This window comes from Balaenoptera borealis (genome assembly GCF_965194805.1).
Source record: "Balaenoptera borealis genome assembly, chromosome: 9".
NCBI classification, from domain to species: Eukaryota; Metazoa; Chordata; class Mammalia; order Artiodactyla; family Balaenopteridae; genus Balaenoptera; species Balaenoptera borealis.
Genome location: NC_138873.1, coordinates 72636658 through 72659061, shown reverse-complemented (window position 1 = coordinate 72659061; position 22404 = coordinate 72636658).

Sequence of the window (22404 nt, the reverse complement as noted above, 5' to 3'; positions counted from 1 at the left end):
AACATTCACAAGGACTCAGGGCTGTAAAGGACACTTGCCCTAAATATTTGTGCTGAAGTAGGGAATGGACAAAAAATTCAAAACAGGCAAATGTTTCAAGAAGAGATTAGGAAGAGTTAAGTTTTACTCACACTCTTTGTAAAAAAAAAGGAAAATGGATAAAAGCTCAACCTCAGGGAGTGTTAGACGCATGCAATCTAATCTACAAAAAGTTTCAACTTACACCAGTCGGCTGACCATCAGCAAAAAGTCTACAAACAATAAATGCTGAAGGGGTTTTAGAGAACTGTGTACCCTCTGCCTGCTGGTGAGACGTAAAGGGGTAACAGCCAATAATGAGAACAGAAAGGAGCTGCGTTTAAAAGTAAAAATGGAGGTACTATTCAATCCAGCAGGCGCACCATTGGACCTCTCACCTGAGAAGACAATCGAGAAGACACAGGCCGCAAAAGCTGCAGTGCAGCCTTATTCACAATAGCCAAGACAGTGAAGCAATCAAAATGTCCAACAACAGGTAAATGGATAAAGAAGAAGTGGTCCGTGTACACAATGGAATATTAGCCATGGAAGACAATGAACCATTGCTCTTTGAGGCACCACAAATGAGTCTGGAGATAATCACGAAAGATGAGGTAAGTTGGAAAGCAAAAGACCTGTGTTCTATGATAGCACTTATAGGCGTTATCTAATAACTGACACAAATGAACATATTTCCACAGAGAAAGACACTCACGGATTTAGAAAACAAACTATGCTCATCTAAAACGACAGGTGGGGGGAATGGATAAATTAAGATTAGTGTTACTATACGTATACAAACACATATGGTATACATATCTGAAAAAGACCAACCATATAGCAAGGGAAGTCTGCGGAACCCTCTGTAACATTTTACATGGGAAGAGGATCTGTACTTGAATAGACATATATAATGTACAAATGAACCAGATTGTGTACACCTAGGAAAAACAATATTCTATGCTTTACCCCAATTAAAACACTTTTAAAAACCAAGAAGAAATAATGACACATAAACTTATGGGGGTTTCTCCACGCACATTCCAATGGAATTTACAACCTAGGAACACGACTTCCAGAAAGGCTCTGCTGCCCTACTCCCCAGATTTGGGAATGGAGAAATGCTGCCTCCTTGAGGCCACTTCCCACAACAGCAGCTTTAAACCCATTGCTAAAGGTCACTAAATATTCACCAAACTTGCAGTTCGGGAAATGACACCTGCTCTCTAAAAAAACGCTGGGGTGGAAAATCGACCAAATAACTCAAAAGAGGGCAACCTTCCAAGAAGACAATTTCAAGAGTTATATCGTACTGCCAATTGTTTCCTTTTTTTAACGGAAAAGAAAACGGCGGAGAAAAATGATGAGTTTTACGAATTTTCAAAGACATGCAAACCCAAATTACAAAAACCTATCAGCTCACAGCAGCCAGAAGGGCCATTAGCATCAATGCTGTAAACAATAAATGCTGAAGCGATTGTGGAGAAATGCGTACCCTCGATTCTAAGGGGGACGTGGTAAGAGCCACTAATGAAAACACAAAGAAGGTGCTTTGAAAAGGGAAACACGGTGCTACCAGTCAATCAATCACACCCACTGCTGGGCCTATCACCTGAGAAAATGAGAATCAAAAAGTCACAGGCTGGCAATCCTGCACTCCAACAATATTTACCATAGCCAACACTTGGAAGCAATGAAAATGTCCATCAACCGAGGAATGCACAAAGAAGAAGTGGTCCACGTACACAGTGGAAAATTACTCCAATAAAAAATAAAAATTAAATTTAAAAATCCAACGAAAGTAAGGAGACATCAGCTTGTGTGGGTTTGTCCGGGCACACTCCACTCTAATTTATAACCGAGAAACACCACAGGCCGCCAGGGCTTTTCCCTAGTTCCCAGGGTGGGGAACATAGAAAGGCTGCCGCCCTCTGGCAGTTACCTGCAAAAGCAGTTTTAAAGCCTGTGCTAATGATCATTTCATAGGAACAAGTACTGCAGAACTGTAAATGAAACCTGCCCTCAAAATGTCTTCAGGGAGGTAACGGCCAAAACATTTCAAAAGGTGACACGTACGTTAAGAGAACACTTTGAAGAACTAAGGGGTAATCACTGCTTGAAAAATAAAAAGGACATGCCTTAAAGCTCAATTTCAACGGATTATGAGGCACATGCGAATTCAACCACAAAGAGGTATCAGCTCACACTTGTCAGAATAACCATGAGCAAGAAAACTACAAACAATAAACGCTGAAGGTGTTGTGGAGAAATGCATACCCTCAACTTCAAGGGGGACGTAAGTTGGAAAGGGCCACGAATGAGAACAGAATGGAGGTGCCTTAAAAAGGTAAACATTGTGCTACCATATGATCCAGCAGGCCCACTCCTCCACCTATAATCTAAGAAGAGAGAATTGGAAAGACACAGGCAGGCAAATCTGCATTGCCCAGTATTACAATAGCCAAGATATGGAAGTAACCAAAAAGACCACCAACAGATGGGTGGGCAAAGAAGAACTCCTCCATGTACAGATGGAATATTCGCTAGTGAAAAAAATGAAACAATGCCATTTGCAGCACCATAGATGAGTCTAGACGTAATCACGCCACGTGTACTAAGTGAGAAAGCAAAAGGCACATATCCTATCATATCACTTTCAGGAGTTACTTAAAAATTGATACCAATGAAGATATTTCCACAGAGAAAGGCAATCACAGATTCATTAAAAAACTTATGGTTCACCAAATAGAAAGGGATGAGGATTGGATACATTGCCATATTGGGGTTAACAGAGATATACAAACCATGTGAAATATATAACCCCCAAAGACGTACGGAAGACCAGGAGAAGACTACTCAACATTGTGTCATAACCTACATTGGCAAAGGATGCGAGGAAGAATAGATACATGTATATGTGTGAAAGAACCACATCTTGCACACCTAGAACAAACAAACCATTGTAATCAAATTTGCTGGGATAAAAAATAAAAAGTAAATTACAAATACGAACAAGAAGTAATGAGACATAAAGTTAAAGGGCTTTTTCCTGGCACATTCCATTCTAATATACAACCTAGAACACCACTTCCATTAAGGCTCTGTTTCCCTAGGAACCAAATTTGGTAAAGGAGAAATGCTGCCACCTAGTGGCCGTTTCCTGCAAGAGCAGCTTTAAAGTCACAGCTAATGGTCACTTAACATTCACAAGGACTCAGGGCTGTAAAGGACACTTGCCCTAAATATTTGTGCTGAAGTAGGGAATGGACAAAAAATTCAAAACAGGCAAATGTTTCAAGAAGAGATTAGGAAGAGTTAAGTTTTACTCACACTCTTTGTAAAAAAAAGGAAAATGGATAAAAGCTCAACTTCAGGGAGTGTTAGACGCATGCAATCTAATCTACAAAAAGTTTCAACTTACACCAGTCGGCTGACCATCAGCAAAAAGTCTACAAACAATAAATGCTGAAGGGGTTTTAGAGAACTGTGTACCCTCTCCCTGCTGGTGAGACGTAAAGGGGTAACAGCCAGTAATGAGAACAGAAAGGAGCTGCATTTAAAAGTAAAAATGGAGGTACTATTCAATCCAGCAGGCGCACCATTGGACCTCTAACCTGAGAAGACAATCGAGAAGACACAGGCCGCAAAAGCTGCAGTGCAGCCTTATTCACAATAGCCAAGACAGTGAAGCAATCAAAATGTCCAACAACAGGTAAATGGATAAAGAAGAAGTGGTCCGTGTACACAATGGAATATTAGCCATGGAAGACAATGAACCATTGCTCTTTGAGGCACCACAAATGAGTCTGGAGATAATCACGAAAGATGAGGTAAGTTGGAAAGCAAAAGACCTGTGTTCTGTGATAGCACTTATAGGCGTTATCTAATAACTGACACAAATGAACATATTTCCACAGAGAAAGACACTCACAGATTTAGAAAACAAACTATGCTCATCTAAAACGACAGGTGGGGGGAATGGATAAATTAAGATTAGTGTTACTATACGTATACAAACACATATGATATACATATCTCAAAACGACCAACCATATAGCAAGGGAAGTCTGCGGAATCCTCTGTAACATTTTACATGGGAAGAGGATCTGTACTTGAATAGACATATATAATGTGCAAATGAACCAGATTGTGTACACCTAGGACAAACAATATTCTAAGCTTTACCCCAATTAAAACACTTTTAAAAACCAAGAAGAAATAATGACACATAAACTTATGGGGGTTTCTCCACGCACATTCCAATGTAATTTACAACCTAGGAACACGACTTCCAGAAAGGCTCTGCTGCCCTACACCCCAGATTTGGGAATGGAGAAATGCTGCCTCCTTGAGGCCACTTCCCACAACAGCAGCTTTAAACCCATTGCTAAAGGTCACTAAATATTCACCAAACTTGCAGTTTGGGAAATGACACCTGCTCTCTAAAAAAACGCTGGGGTGGAAAATCGACCAAATAACTCAAAAGAGGGCAACCTTCAAAGAAGACAATTTCAAGAGTTATATCGTACTGCCAATTGTTTCCTTTTTTTAACGGAAAAGAAAACGGCGGAGAAAAATGATGAGTTTTACGAATTTTCAAAGACATGCAAACCCAAATTACAAAAACCTATCAGCTCACAGCAGCCAGAAGGGCCATTAGCATCAATGCTGTAAACAATAAATGCTGAAGCGATTGTGGAGAAATGCGTACCCTCGATTCTAAGGGGGACGTGGTAAGAGCCACTAATGAAAACACAAAGAAGGTGCTTTGAAAAGGGAAACACGGTGCTACCAGTCAATCAATCACACCCACTGCTGGGCCTATCACCTGAGAAAATGAGAATCAAAATGTCACAGGCTGGCAATCCTGCACTCCAACAATATTTACCATAGCCAACACTTGGAAGCAATGAAAATGTCCATCAACCGAGGAATGCACAAAGAAGAAGTGGTCCACGTACACAGTGGAAAATTACTCCAATAAAAAATAAAAATTAAATTTAAAAATCCAACGAAAGTAAGGAGACATCAGCTTGTGTGGGTTTGTCCGGGCACACTCCACTCTAATTTATAACCGAGAAACACCACAGGCCGCCAGGGCTTTTCCCTAGTTCCCAGGGTGGGGAACATAGAAAGGCTGCCGCCCTCTGGCAGTTACCTGCAAAAGCAGTTTTAAAGCCTGTGCTAATGGTCATTTCATAGGAACAAGTACTGCAGAACTGTAAATGAAACCTGCCCTCAAAATGTCTTCAGGGAGGTAACGGCCAAAACATTTCAAAAGGTGACACGTACGTTAAGAGAACACTTTGAAGAACTAAGGGGTAATCACTGCTTGAAAAATAAAAAGGACATGCCTTAAAGCTCAATTTCAACGGATTATGAGGCACATGCGAATTCAACCACAAAGAGGTATCAGCTCACACTTGTCAGAATAACCATGAGCAAGAAAACTACAAACAATAAATGCTGAAGGTGTTGTGGAGAAATGCATACCCTCAACTTCAAGGGGGACGTAAGTTGGAAAGGGCCACGAATGAGAACAGAATGGAGGTGCCTTAAAAAGGTAAACATTGTGCTACCATATGATCCAGCAGGCCCACTCCTCCACCTATAATCTAAGAAGAGAGAATTGGAAAGACACAGGCAGGCAAATCTGCATTGCCCAGTATTACAATAGCCAAGATATGGAAGTAACCAAAAAGACCACCAACAGATGGGTGGGCAAAGAAGAACTCCTCCATGTACAGATGGAATATTCGCTAGTGAAAAAAATGAAACAATGCCATTTGCAGCACCATAGATGAGTCTAGACGTAATCACGCCACGTGTACTAAGTGAGAAAGCAAAAGGCACATATCCTATCATATCACTTTCAGGAGTTACTTAAAAATTGATACCAATGAAGATATTTCCACAGAGAAAGGCAATCACAGATTCATTAAAAAACTTATGGTTCACCAAATAGAAAGGGATGAGGATTGGATACATTGCCATATTGGGGTTAACAGAGATATACAAACCATGTGAAATATATAACCCCCAAAGACGTACGGAAGACCAGGAGAAGACTACTCAACATTGTGTCATAACCTACATTGGCAAAGGATGCGAGGAAGAATAGATACATGTATATGTGTGAAAGAACCACATCTTGCACACCTAGAACAAACAAACCATTGTAATCAAATTTGCTGGGATAAAAAATAAAAAGTAAATTACAAATACGAACAAGAAGTAATGAGACATAAAGTTAAAGGGCTTTTTCCTGGCACATTCCATTCTAATATACAACCTAGAACACCACTTCCATTAAGGCTCTGTTTCCCTAGGAACCAAATTTGGTAAAGGAGAAATGCTGCCACCTAGTGGCCGTTTCCTGCAAGAGCAGCTTTAAAGTCACAGCTAATGGTCACTTAACATTCACAAGGACTCAGGGCTGTAAAGGACACTTGCCCTAAATATTTGTGCTGAAGTAGGGAATGGACAAAAAATTCAAAACAGGCAAATGTTTCAAGAAGAGATTAGGAAGAGTTAAGTTTTACTCACACTCTTTGTAAAAAAAAAGGAAAATGGATAAAAGCTCAACCTCAGGGAGTGTTAGACGCATGCAATCTAATCTACAAAAAGTTTCAACTTACACCAGTCGGCTGACCATCAGCAAAAAGTCTACAAACAATAAATGCTGAAGGGGTTTTAGAGAACTGTGTACCCTCTGCCTGCTGGTGAGACGTAAAGGGGTAACAGCCAATAATGAGAACAGAAAGGAGCTGCGTTTAAAAGTAAAAATGGAGGTACTATTCAATCCAGCAGGCGCACCATTGGACCTCTCACCTGAGAAGACAATCGAGAAGACACAGGCCGCAAAAGCTGCAGTGCAGCCTTATTCACAATAGCCAAGACAGTGAAGCAATCAAAATGTCCAACAACAGGTAAATGGATAAAGAAGAAGTGGTCCGTGTACACAATGGAATATTAGCCATGGAAGACAATGAACCATTGCTCTTTGAGGCACCACAAATGAGTCTGGAGATAATCACGAAAGATGAGGTAAGTTGGAAAGCAAAAGACCTGTGTTCTATGATAGCACTTATAGGCGTTATCTAATAACTGACACAAATGAACATATTTCCACAGAGAAAGACACTCACGGATTTAGAAAACAAACTATGCTCATCTAAAACGACAGGTGGGGGGAATGGATAAATTAAGATTAGTGTTACTATACGTATACAAACACATATGATATACATATCTCAAAAAGACCAACCATATAGCAAGGGAAGTCTGCGGAACCCTCTGTAACATTTTACATGGGAAGAGGATCTGTACTTGAATAGACATATATAATGTACAAATGAACCAGATTGTGTACACCTAGGACAAACAATATTCTAAGCTTTACCCCAATTAAAACACTTTTAAAAACCAAGAAGAAATAATGACACATAAACTTATGGGGGTTTCTCCACGCACATTCCAATGTAATTTACAACCTAGGAACACGACTTCCAGAAAGGCTCTGCTGCCCTACTCCCCAGATTTGGGAATGGAGAAATGCTGCCTCCTTGAGGCCACTTCCCACAACAGCAGCTTTAAACCCATTGCTAAAGGTCACTAAATATTCACCAAACTTGCAGTTCGGGAAATGACACCTGCTCTCTAAAAAAACGCTGGGGTGGAAAATCGACCAAATAACTCAAAAGAGGGCAACCTTCAAAGAAGACAATTTCAAGAGTTATATCGTACTGCCAATTGTTTCCTTTTTTTAACGGAAAAGAAAACGGCGGAGAAAAATGATGAGTTTTACGAATTTTCAAAGACATGCAAACCCAAATTACAAAAACCTATCAGCTCACAGCAGCCAGAAGGGCCATTAGCATCAATGCTGTAAACAATAAATGCTGAAGCGATTGTGGAGAAATGCGTACCCTCGATTCTAAGGGGGACGTGGTAAGAGCCACTAATGAAAACACAAAGAAGGTGCTTTGAAAAGGGAAACACGGTGCTACCAGTCAATCAATCACACCCACTGCTGGGCCTATCACCTGAGAAAATGAGAATCAAAAAGTCACAGGCTGGCAATCCTGCACTCCAACAATATTTACCATAGCCAACACTTGGAAGCAATGAAAATGTCCATCAACCGAGGAATGCACAAAGAAGAAGTGGTCCACGTACACAGTGGAAAATTACTCCAATAAAAAATAAAAATTAAATTTAAAAATCCAACGAAAGTAAGGAGACATCAGCTTGTGTGGGTTTGTCCGGGCACACTCCACTCTAATTTATAACCGAGAAACACCACAGGCCGCCAGGGCTTTTCCCTAGTTCCCAGGGTGGGGAACATAGAAAGGCTGCCGCCCTCTGGCAGTTACCTGCAAAAGCAGTTTTAAAGCCTGTGCTAATGGTCATTTCATAGGAACAAGTACTGCAGAACTGTAAATGAAACCTGCCCTCGAAATGTCTTCAGGGAGGTAACGGCCAAAACATTTCAAAAGGTGACACGTACGTTAAGAGAACACTTTGAAGAACTAAGGGGTAATCACTGCTTGAAAAATAAAAAGGACATGCCTTAAAGCTCAATTTCAACGGATTATGAGGCACATGCGAATTCAACCACAAAGAGGTATCAGCTCACACTTGTCAGAATAACCATGAGCAAGAAAACTACAAACAATAAATGCTGAAGGTGTTGTGGAGAAATGCATACCCTCAACTTCAAGGGGGACGTAAGTTGGAAAGGGCCACGAATGAGAACAGAATGGAGGTGCCTTAAAAAGGTAAACATTGTGCTACCATATGATCCAGCAGGCCCACTCCTCCACCTATAATCTAAGAAGAGAGAATTGGAAAGACACAGGCAGGCAAATCTGCATTGCCCAGTATTACAATAGCCAAGATATGGAAGTAACCAAAAAGACCACCAACAGATGGGTGGGCAAAGAAGAACTCCTCCATGTACAGATGGAATATTCGCTAGTGAAAAAAATGAAACAATGCCATTTGCAGCACCATAGATGAGTCTAGACGTAATCACGCCACGTGTAGTAAGTGAGAAAGCAAAAGGCACATATCCTATCATATCACTTTCAGGAGTTACTTAAAAATTGATACCAATGAAGATATTTCCACAGAGAAAGGCAATCACAGATTCATTAAAAAACTTATGGTTCACCAAATAGAAAGGGATGAGGATTGGATACATTGCCATATTGGGGTTAACAGAGATATACAAACCATGTGAAATATATAACCCCCAAAGACGTACGGAAGACCAGGAGAAGACTACTCAACATTGTGTCATAACCTACATTGGCAAAGGATGCGAGGAAGAATAGATACATGTATATGTGTGAAAGAACCACATCTTGCACACCTAGAACAAACAAACCATTGTAATCAAATTTGCTGGGATAAAAAATAAAAAGTAAATTACAAATACGAACAAGAAGTAATGAGACATAAAGTTAAAGGGCTTTTTCCTGGCACATTCCATTCTAATATACAACCTAGAACACCACTTCCATTAAGGCTCTGTTTCCCTAGGAACCAAATTTGGTAAAGGAGAAATGCTGCCACCTAGTGGCCGTTTCCTGCAAGAGCAGCTTTAAAGTCACAGCTAATGGTCACTTAACATTCACAAGGACTCAGGGCTGTAAAGGACACTTGCCCTAAATATTTGTGCTGAAGTAGGGAATGGACAAAAAATTCAAAACAGGCAAATGTTTCAAGAAGAGATTAGGAAGAGTTAAGTTTTACTCACACTCTTTGTAAAAAAAAAGGAAAATGGATAAAAGCTCAACCTCAGGGAGTGTTAGACGCATGCAATCTAATCTACAAAAAGTTTCAACTTACACCAGTCGGCTGACCATCAGCAAAAAGTCTACAAACAATAAATGCTGAAGGGGTTTTAGAGAACTGTGTACCCTCTGCCTGCTGGTGAGACGTAAAGGGGTAACAGCCAATAATGAGAACAGAAAGGAGCTGCGTTTAAAAGTAAAAATGGAGGTACTATTCAATCCAGCAGGCGCACCATTGGACCTCTCACCTGAGAAGACAATCGAGAAGACACAGGCCGCAAAAGCTGCAGTGCAGCCTTATTCACAATAGCCAAGACAGTGAAGCAATCAAAATGTCCAACAACAGGTAAATGGATAAAGAAGAAGTGGTCCGTGTACACAATGGAATATTAGCCATGGAAGACAATGAACCATTGCTCTTTGAGGCACCACAAATGAGTCTGGAGATAATCACGAAAGATGAGGTAAGTTGGAAAGCAAAAGACCTGTGTTCTATGATAGCACTTATAGGCGTTATCTAATAACTGACACAAATGAACATATTTCCACAGAGAAAGACACTCACGGATTTAGAAAACAAACTATGCTCATCTAAAACGACAGGTGGGGGGAATGGATAAATTAAGATTAGTGTTACTATACGTATACAAACACATATGGTATACATATCTCAAAAAGACCAACCATATAGCAAGGGAAGTCTGCGGAACCCTCTGTAACATTTTACATGGGAAGAGGATCTGTACTTGAATAGACATATATAATGTACAAATGAACCAGATTGTGTACACCTAGGACAAACAATATTCTAAGCTTTACCCCAATTAAAACACTTTTAAAAACCAAGAAGAAATAATGACACATAAACTTATGGGGGTTTCTCCACGCACATTCCAATGTAATTTACAACCTAGGAACACGACTTCCAGAAAGGCTCTGCTGCCCTACTCCCCAGATTTGGGAATGGAGAAATGCTGCCTCCTTGAGGCCACTTCCCACAACAGCAGCTTTAAACCCATTGCTAAAGGTCACTAAATATTCACCAAACTTGCAGTTCGGGAAATGACACCTGCTCTCTAAAAAAACGCTGGGGTGGAAAATCGACCAAATAACTCAAAAGAGGGCAACCTTCAAAGAAGACAATTTCAAGAGTTATATCGTACTGCCAATTGTTTCCTTTTTTTAACGGAAAAGAAAACGGCGGAGAAAAATGATGAGTTTTACGAATTTTCAAAGACATGCAAACCCAAATTACAAAAACCTATCAGCTCACAGCAGCCAGAAGGGCCATTAGCATCAATGCTGTAAACAATAAATGCTGAAGCGATTGTGGAGAAATGCGTACCCTCGATTCTAAGGGGGACGTGGTAAGAGCCACTAATGAAAACACAAAGAAGGTGCTTTGAAAAGGGAAACACGGTGCTACCAGTCAATCAATCACACCCACTGCTGGGCCTATCACCTGAGAAAATGAGAATCAAAAAGTCACAGGCTGGCAATCCTGCACTCCAACAATATTTACCATAGCCAACACTTGGAAGCAATGAAAATGTCCATCAACCGAGGAATGCACAAAGAAGAAGTGGTCCACGTACACAGTGGAAAATTACTCCAATAAAAAATAAAAATTAAATTTAAAAATCCAACGAAAGTAAGGAGACATCAGCTTGTGTGGGTTTGTCCGGGCACACTCCACTCTAATTTATAACCGAGAAACACCACAGGCCGCCAGGGCTTTTCCCTAGTTCCCAGGGTGGGGAACATAGAAAGGCTGCCGCCCTCTGGCAGTTACCTGCAAAAGCAGTTTTAAAGCCTGTGCTAATGGTCATTTCATAGGAACAAGTACTGCAGAACTGTAAATGAAACCTGCCCTCAAAATGTCTTCAGGGAGGTAACGGCCAAAACATTTCAAAAGGTGACACGTACGTTAAGAGAACACTTTGAAGAACTAAGGGGTAATCACTGCTTGAAAAATAAAAAGGACATGCCTTAAAGCTCAATTTCAACGGATTATGAGGCACATGCGAATTCAACCACAAAGAGGTATCAGCTCACACTTGTCAGAATAACCATGAGCAAGAAAACTACAAACAATAAATGCTGAAGGTGTTGTGGAGAAATGCATACCCTCAACTTCAAGGGGGACGTAAGTTGGAAAGGGCCACGAATGAGAACAGAATGGAGGTGCCTTAAAAAGGTAAACATTGTGCTACCATATGATCCAGCAGGCCCACTCCTCCACCTATAATCTAAGAAGAGAGAATTGGAAAGACACAGGCAGGCAAATCTGCATTGCCCAGTATTACAATAGCCAAGATATGGAAGTAACCAAAAAGACCACCAACAGATGGGTGGGCAAAGAAGAACTCCTCCATGTACAGATGGAATATTCGCTAGTGAAAAAAATGAAACAATGCCATTTGCAGCACCATAGATGAGTCTAGACGAAATCACGCCACGTGTACTAAGTGAGAAAGCAAAAGGCACATATCCTATCATATCACTTTCAGGAGTTACTTAAAAATTGATACCAATGAAGATATTTCCACAGAGAAAGGCAATCACAGATTCATTAAAAAACTTATGGTTCACCAAATAGAAAGGGATGAGGATTGGATACATTGCCATATTGGGGTTAACAGAGATATACAAACCATGTGAAATATATAACCCCCAAAGACGTACGGAAGACCAGGAGAAGACTACTCAACATTGTGTCATAACCTACATTGGCAAAGGATGCGAGGAAGAATAGATACATGTATATGTGTGAAAGAACCACATCTTGCACACCTAGAACAAACAAACCATTGTAATCAAATTTGCTGGGATAAAAAATAAAAAGTAAATTACAAATACGAACAAGAAGTAATGAGACATAAAGTTAAAGGGCTTTTTCCTGGCACATTCCATTCTAATATACAACCTCGAACACCACTTCCATTAAGGCTCTGTTTCCCTAGGAACCAAATTTGGTAAAGGAGAAATGCTGCCACCTAGTGGCCGTTTCCTGCAAGAGCAGCTTTAAAGTCACAGCTAATGGTCACTTAACATTCACAAGGACTCAGGGCTGTAAAGGACACTTGCCCTAAATATTTGTGCTGAAGTAGGGAATGGACAAAAAATTCAAAACAGGCAAATGTTTCAAGAAGAGATTAGGAAGAGTTAAGTTTTACTCACACTCTTTGTAAAAAAAAAGGAAAATGGATAAAAGCTCAACCTCAGGGAGTGTTAGACGCATGCAATCTAATCTACAAAAAGTTTCAACTTACACCAGTCGGCTGACCATCAGCAAAAAGTCTACAAACAATAAATGCTGAAGGGGTTTTAGAGAACTGTGTACCCTCTGCCTGCTGGTGAGACGTAAAGGGGTAACAGCCAATAATGAGAACAGAAAGGAGCTGCGTTTAAAAGTAAAAATGGAGGTACTATTCAATCCAGCAGGCGCACCATTGGACCTCTCACCTGAGAAGACAATCGAGAAGACACAGGCCGCAAAAGCTGCAGTGCAGCCTTATTCACAATAGCCAAGACAGTGAAGCAATCAAAATGTCCAACAACAGGTAAATGGATAAAGAAGAAGTGGTCCGTGTACACAATGGAATATTAGCCATGGAAGACAATGAACCATTGCTCTTTGAGGCACCACAAATGAGTCTGGAGATAATCACGAAAGATGAGGTAAGTTGGAAAGCAAAAGACCTGTGTTCTATGATAGCACTTATAGGCGTTATCTAATAACTGACACAAATGAACATATTTCCACAGAGAAAGACACTCACGGATTTAGAAAACAAACTATGCTCATCTAAAACGACAGGTGGGGGGAATGGATAAATTAAGATTAGTGTTACTATACGTATACAAACACATATGATATACATATCTCAAAAAGACCAACCATATAGCAAGGGAAGTCTGCGGAACCCTCTGTAACATTTTACATGGGAAGAGGATCTGTACTTGAATAGACATATATAATGTACAAATGAACCAGATTGTGTACACCTAGGACAAACAATATTCTAAGCTTTACCCCAATTAAAACACTTTTAAAAACCAAGAAGAAATAATGACACATAAACTTATGGGGGTTTCTCCACGCACATTCCAATGTAATTTACAACCTAGGAACACGACTTCCAGAAAGGCTCTGCTGCCCTACTCCCCAGATTTGGGAATGGAGAAATGCTGCCTCCTTGAGGCCACTTCCCACAACAGCAGCTTTAAACCCATTGCTAAAGGTCACTAAATATTCACCAAACTTGCAGTTTGGGAAATGACACCTGCTCTCTAAAAAAACGCTGGGGTGGAAAATCGACCAAATAACTCAAAAGAGGGCAACCTTCAAAGAAGACAATTTCAAGAGTTATATCGTACTGCCAATTGTTTCCTTTTTTTAACGGAAAAGAAAACGGCGGAGAAAAATGATGAGTTTTACGAATTTTCAAAGACATGCAAACCCAAATTACAAAAACCTATCAGCTCACAGCAGCCAGAAGGGCCATTAGCATCAATGCTGTAAACAATAAATGCTGAAGCGATTGTGGAGAAATGCGTACCCTCGATTCTAAGGGGGACGTGGTAAGAGCCACTAATGAAAACACAAAGAAGGTGCTTTGAAAAGGGAAACACGGTGCTACCAGTCAATCAATCACACCCACTGCTGGGCCTATCACCTGAGAAAATGAGAATCAAAAAGTCACAGGCTGGCAATCCTGCACTCCAACAATATTTACCATAGCCAACACTTGGAAGCAATGAAAATGTCCATCAACCGAGGAATGCACAAAGAAGAAGTGGTCCACGTACACAGTGGAAAATTACTCCAATAAAAAATAAAAATTAAATTTAAAAATCCAACGAAAGTAAGGAGACATCAGCTTGTGTGGGTTTGTCCGGGCACACTCCACTCTAATTTATAACCGAGAAACACCACAGGCCGCCAGGGCTTTTCCCTAGTTCCCAGGGTGGGGAACATAGAAAGGCTGCCGCCCTCTGGCAGTTACCTGCAAAAGCAGTTTTAAAGCCTGTGCTAATGGTCATTTCATAGGAACAAGTACTGCAGAACTGTAAATGAAACCTGCCCTCAAAATGTCTTCAGGGAGGTAACGGCCAAAACATTTCAAAAGGTGACACGTACGTTAAGAGAACACTTTGAAGAACTAAGGGGTAATCACTGCTTGAAAAATAAAAAGGACATGCCTTAAAGCTCAATTTCAACGGATTATGAGGCACATGCGAATTCAACCACAAAGAGGTATCAGCTCACACTTGTCAGAATAACCATGAGCAAGAAAACTACAAACAATAAATGCTGAAGGTGTTGTGGAGAAATGCATACCCTCAACTTCAAGGGGGACGTAAGTTGGAAAGGGCCACGAATGAGAACAGAATGGAGGTGCCTTAAAAAGGTAAACATTGTGCTACCATATGATCCAGCAGGCCCACTCCTCCACCTATAATCTAAGAAGAGAGAATTGGAAAGACACAGGCAGGCAAATCTGCATTGCCCAGTATTACAATAGCCAAGATATGGAAGTAACCAAAAAGACCACCAACAGATGGGTGGGCAAAGAAGAACTCCTCCATGTACAGATGGAATATTCGCTAGTGAAAAAAATGAAACAATGCCATTTGCAGCACCATAGATGAGTCTAGACGTAATCACGCCACGTGTACTAAGTGAGAAAGCAAAAGGCACATATCCTATCATATCACTTTCAGGAGTTACTTAAAAATTGATACCAATGAAGATATTTCCACAGAGAAAGGCAATCACAGATTCATTAAAAAACTTATGGTTCACCAAATAGAAAGGGATGAGGATTGGATACATTGCCATATTGGGGTTAACAGAGATATACAAACCATGTGAAATATATAACCCCCAAAGACGTACGGAAGACCAGGAGAAGACTACTCAACATTGTGTCATAACCTACATTGGCAAAGGATGCGAGGAAGAATAGATACATGTATATGTGTGAAAGAACCACATCTTGCACACCTAGAACAAACAAACCATTGTAATCAAATTTGCTGGGATAAAAAATAAAAAGTAAATTACAAATACGAACAAGAAGTAATGAGACATAAAGTTAAAGGGCTTTTTCCTGGCACATTCCATTCTAATATACAACCTAGAACACCACTTCCATTAAGGCTCTGTTTCCCTAGGAACCAAATTTGGTAAAGGAGAAATGCTGCCACCTAGTGGCCGTTTCCTGCAAGAGCAGCTTTAAAGTCACAGCTAATGGTCACTTAACATTCACAAGGACTCAGGGCTGTAAAGGACACTTGCCCTAAATATTTGTGCTGAAGTAGGGAATGGACAAAAAATTCAAAACAGGCAAATGTTTCAAGAAGAGATTAGGAAGAGTTAAGTTTTACTCACACTCTTTGTAAAAAAAAAGGAAAATGGATAAAAGCTCAACCTCAGGGAGTGTTAGACGCATGCAATCTAATCTACAAAAAGTTTCAACTTACACCAGTCGGCTGACCATCAGCAAAAAGTCTACAAACAATAAATGCTGAAGGGGTTTTAGAGAACTGTGTACCCTCTGCCTGCTGGTGAGACGTAAAGGGGTAACAGCCAATAATGAGAACAGAAAGGAGCTGCGTTTAAAAGTAAAAATGGAGGTACTATTCAATCCAGCAGGCGCACCATTGGACCTCTCACCTGAGAAGACAATCGAGAAGACACAGGCCGCAAAAGCTGCAGTGCAGCCTTATTCACAATAGCCAAGACAGTGAAGCAATCAAAATGTCCAACAACAGGTAAATGGATAAAGAAGAAGTGGTCCGTGTACACAATGGAATATTAGCCATGGAAGACAATGAACCATTGCTCTTTGAGGCACCACAAATGAGTCTGGAGATAATCACGAAAGATGAGGTAAGTTGGAAAGCAAAAGACCTGTGTTCTATGATAGCACTTATAGGCGTTATCTAATAACTGACACAAATGAACATATTTCCACAGAGAAAGACACTCACGGATTTAGAAAACAAACTATGCTCATCTAAAACGACAGGTGGGGGGAATGGATAAATTAAGATTAGTGTTACTATACGTATACAAACACATATGGTATACATATCTCAAAAAGACCAACCATATAGCAAGGGAAGTCTGCGGAACCCTCTGTAACATTTTACATGGGAAGAGGATCTGTACTTGAATAGACATATATAATGTACAAATGAACCAGATTGTGTACACCTAGGACAAACAATATTCTAAGCTTTACCCCAATTAAAACACTTTTAAAAACCAAGAAGAAATAATGACACATAAACTTATGGGGGTTTCTCCACGCACATTCCAATGTAATTTACAACCTAGGAACACGACTTCCAGAAAGGCTCTGCTGCCCTACTCCCCAGATTTGGGAATGGAGAAATGCTGCCTCCTTGAGGCCACTTCCCACAACAGCAGCTTTAAACCCATTGCTAAAGGTCACTAAATATTCACCAAACTTGCAGTTCGGGAAATGACACCTGCTCTCTAAAAAAACGCTGGGGTGGAAAATCGACCAAATAACTCAAAAGAGGGCAACCTTCAAAGAAGACAATTTCAAGAGTTATATCGTACTGCCAATTGTTTCCTTTTTTTAACGGAAAAGAAAACGGCGGAGAAAAATGATGAGTTTTACGAATTTTCAAAGACATGCAAACCCAAATTACAAAAACCTATCAGCTCACAGCAGCCAGAAGGGCCATTAGCATCAATGCTGTAAACAATAAATGCTGAAGCGATTGTGGAGAAATGCGTACCCTCGATTCTAAGGGGGACGTGGTAAGAGCCACTAATGAAAACACAAAGAAGGTGCTTTGAAAAGGGAAACACGGTGCTACCAGTCAATCAATCACACCCACTGCTGGGCCTATCACCTGAGAAAATGAGAATCAAAAAGTCACAGGCTGGCAATCCTGCACTCCAACAATATTTACCATAGCCAACACTTGGAAGCAATGAAAATGTCCATCAACCGAGGAATGCACAAAGAAGAAGTGGTCCACGTACACAGTGGAAAATTACTCCAATAAAAAATAAAAATTAAATTTAAAAATCCAACGAAAGTAAGGAGACATCAGCTTGTGTGGGTTTGTCCGGGCACACTCCACTCTAATTTATAACCGAGAAACACCACAGGCCGCCAGGGCTTTTCCCTAGTTCCCAGGGTGGGGAACATAGAAAGGCTGCCGCCCTCTGGCAGTTACCTGCAAAAGCAGTTTTAAAGCCTGTGCTAATGGTCATTTCATAGGAACAAGTACTGCAGAACTGTAAATGAAACCTGCCCTCAAAATGTCTTCAGGGAGGTAACGGCCAAAACATTTCAAAAGGTGACACGTACGTTAAGAGAACACTTTGAAGAACTAAGGGGTAATCACTGCTTGAAAAATAAAAAGGACATGCCTTAAAGCTCAATTTCAACGGATTATGAGGCACATGCGAATTCAACCACAAAGAGGTATCAGCTCACACTTGTCAGAATAACCATGAGCAAGAAAACTACAAACAATAAATGCTGAAGGTGTTGTGGAGAAATGCATACCCTCAACTTCAAGGGGGACGTAAGTTGGAAAGGGCCACGAATGAGAACAGAATGGAGGTGCCTTAAAAAGGTAAACATTGTGCTACCATATGATCCAGCAGGCCCACTCCTCCACCTATAATCTAAGAAGAGAGAATTGGAAAGACACAGGCAGGCAAATCTGCATTGCCCAGTATTACAATAGCCAAGATATGGAAGTAACCAAAAAGACCACCAACAGATGGGTGGGCAAAGAAGAACTCCTCCATGTACAGATGGAATATTCGCTAGTGAAAAAAATGAAACAATGCCATTTGCAGCACCATAGATGAGTCTAGACGAAATCACGCCACGTGTACTAAGTGAGAAAGCAAAAGGCACATATCCTATCATATCACTTTCAGGAGTTACTTAAAAATTGATACCAATGAAGATATTTCCACAGAGAAAGGCAATCACAGATTCATTAAAAAACTTATGGTTCACCAAATAGAAAGGGATGAGGATTGGATACATTGCCATATTGGGGTTAACAGAGATATACAAACCATGTGAAATATATAACCCCCAAAGACGTACGGAAGACCAGGAGAAGACTACTCAACATTGTGTCATAACCTACATTGGCAAAGGATGCGAGGAAGAATAGATACATGTATATGTGTGAAAGAACCACATCTTGCACACCTAGAACAAACAAACCATTGTAATCAAATTTGCTGGGATAAAAAATAAAAAGTAAATTACAAATACGAACAAGAAGTAATGAGACATAAAGTTAAAGGGCTTTTTCCTGGCACATTCCATTCTAATATACAACCTCGAACACCACTTCCATTAAGGCTCTGTTTCCCTAGGAACCAAATTTGGTAAAGGAGAAATGCTGCCACCTAGTGGCCGTTTCCTGCAAGAGCAGCTTTAAAGTCACAGCTAATGGTCACTTAACATTCACAAGGACTCAGGGCTGTAAAGGACACTTGCCCTAAATATTTGTGCTGAAGTAGGGAATGGACAAAAAATTCAAAACAGGCAAATGTTTCAAGAAGAGATTAGGAAGAGTTAAGTTTTACTCACACTCTTTGTAAAAAAAAAGGAAAATGGATAAAAGCTCAACCTCAGGGAGTGTTAGACGCATGCAATCTAATCTACAAAAAGTTTCAACTTACACCAGTCGGCTGACCATCAGCAAAAAGTCTACAAACAATAAATGCTGAAGGGGTTTTAGAGAACTGTGTACCCTCTGCCTGCTGGTGAGACGTAAAGGGGTAACAGCCAATAATGAGAACAGAAAGGAGCTGCGTTTAAAAGTAAAAATGGAGGTACTATTCAATCCAGCAGGCGCACCATTGGACCTCTCACCTGAGAAGACAATCGAGAAGACACAGGCCGCAAAAGCTGCAGTGCAGCCTTATTCACAATAGCCAAGACAGTGAAGCAATCAAAATGTCCAACAACAGGTAAATGGATAAAGAAGAAGTGGTCCGTGTACACAATGGAATATTAGCCATGGAAGACAATGAACCATTGCTCTTTGAGGCACCACAAATGAGTCTGGAGATAATCACGAAAGATGAGGTAAGTTGGAAAGCAAAAGACCTGTGTTCTATGATAGCACTTATAGGCGTTATCTAATAACTGACACAAATGAACATATTTCCACAGAGAAAGACACTCACGGATTTAGAAAACAAACTATGCTCATCTAAAACGACAGGTGGGGGGAATGGATAAATTAAGATTAGTGTTACTATACGTATACAAACACATATGATATACATATCTCAAAACGACCAACCATATAGCAAGGGAAGTCTGCGGAACCCTCTGTAACATTTTACATGGGAAGAGGATCTGTACTTGAATAGACATATATAATGTACAAATGAACCAGATTGTGTACACCTAGGACAAACAATATTCTAAGCTTTACCCCAATTAAAACACTTTTAAAAACCAAGAAGAAATAATGACACATAAACTTATGGGGGTTTCTCCACGCACATTCCAATGTAATTTACAACCTAGGAACACGACTTCCAGAAAGGCTCTGCTGCCCTACTCCCCAGATTTGGGAATGGAGAAATGCTGCCTCCTTGAGGCCACTTCCCACAACAGCAGCTTTAAACCCATTGCTAAAGGTCACTAAATATTCACCAAACTTGCAGTTTGGGAAATGACACCTGCTCTCTAAAAAAACGCTGGGGTGGAAAATCGACCAAATAACTCAAAAGAGGGCAACCTTCCAAGAAGACAATTTCAAGAGTTATATCGTACTGCCAATTGTTTCCTTTTTTTAACGGAAAAGAAAACGGCGGAGAAAAATGATGAGTTTTACGAATTTTCAAAGACATGCAAACCCAAATTACAAAAACCTATCAGCTCACAGCAGCCAGAAGGGCCATTAGCATCAATGCTGTAAACAATAAATGCTGAAGCGATTGTGGAGAAATGCGTACCCTCGATTCTAAGGGGGACGTGGTAAGAGCCACTAATGAAAACACAAAGAAGGTGCTTTGAAAAGGGAAACACGGTGCTACCAGTCAATCAATCACACCCACTGCTGGGCCTATCACCTGAGAAAATGAGAATCAAAAAGTCACAGGCTGGCAATCCTGCACTCCAACAATATTTACCATAGCCAACACTTGGAAGCAATGAAAATGTCCATCAACCGAGGAATGCACAAAGAAGAAGTGGTCCACGTACACAGTGGAAAATTACTCCAATAAAAAATAAAAATTAAATTTAAAAATCCAACGAAAGTAAGGAGACATCAGCTTGTGTGGGTTTGTCCGGGCACACTCCACTCTAATTTATAACCGAGAAACACCACAGGCCGCCAGGGCTTTTCCCTAGTTCCCAGGGTGGGGAACATAGAAAGGCTGCCGCCCTCTGGCAGTTACCTGCAAAAGCAGTTTTAAAGCCTGTGCTAATGGTCATTTCATAGGAACAAGTACTGCAGAACTGTAAATGAAACCTGCCCTCAAAATGTCTTCAGGGAGGTAACGGCCAAAACATTTCAAAAGGTGACACGTACGTTAAGAGAACACTTTGAAGAACTAAGGGGTAATCACTGCTTGAAAAATAAAAAGGACATGCCTTAAAGCTCAATTTCAACGGATTATGAGGCACATGCGAATTCAACCACAAAGAGGTATCAGCTCACACTTGTCAGAATAACCATGAGCAAGAAAACTACAAACAATAAATGCTGAAGGTGTTGTGGAGAAATGCATACCCTCAACTTCAAGGGGGACGTAAGTTGGAAAGGGCCACGAATGAGAACAGAATGGAGGTGCCTTAAAAAGGTAAACATTGTGCTACCATATGATCCAGCAGGCCCACTCCTCCACCTATAATCTAAGAAGAGAGAATTGGAAAGACACAGGCAGGCAAATCTGCATTGCCCAGTATTACAATAGCCAAGATATGGAAGTAACCAAAAAGACCACCAACAGATGGGTGGGCAAAGAAGAACTCCTCCATGTACAGATGGAATATTCGCTAGTGAAAAAAATGAAACAATGCCATTTGCAGCACCATAGATGAGTCTAGACGTAATCACGCCACGTGTAGTAAGTGAGAAAGCAAAAGGCACATATCCTATCATATCACTTTCAGGAGTTACTTAAAAATTGATACCAATGAAGATATTTCCACAGAGAAAGGCAATCACAGATTCATTAAAAAACTTATGGTTCACCAAATAGAAAGGGATGAGGATTGGATACATTGCCATATTGGGGTTAACAGAGATATACAAACCATGTGAAATATATAACCCCCAAAGACGTACGGAAGACCAGGAGAAGACTACTCAACATTGTGTCATAACCTACATTGGCAAAGGATGCGAGGAAGAATAGATACATGTATATGTGTGAAAGAACCACATCTTGCACACCTAGAACAAACAAACCATTGTAATCAAATTTGCTGGGATAAAAAATAAAAAGTAAATTACAAATACGAACAAGAAGTAATGAGACATAAAGTTAAAGGGCTTTTTCCTGGCACATTCCATTCTAATATACAACCTCGAACAC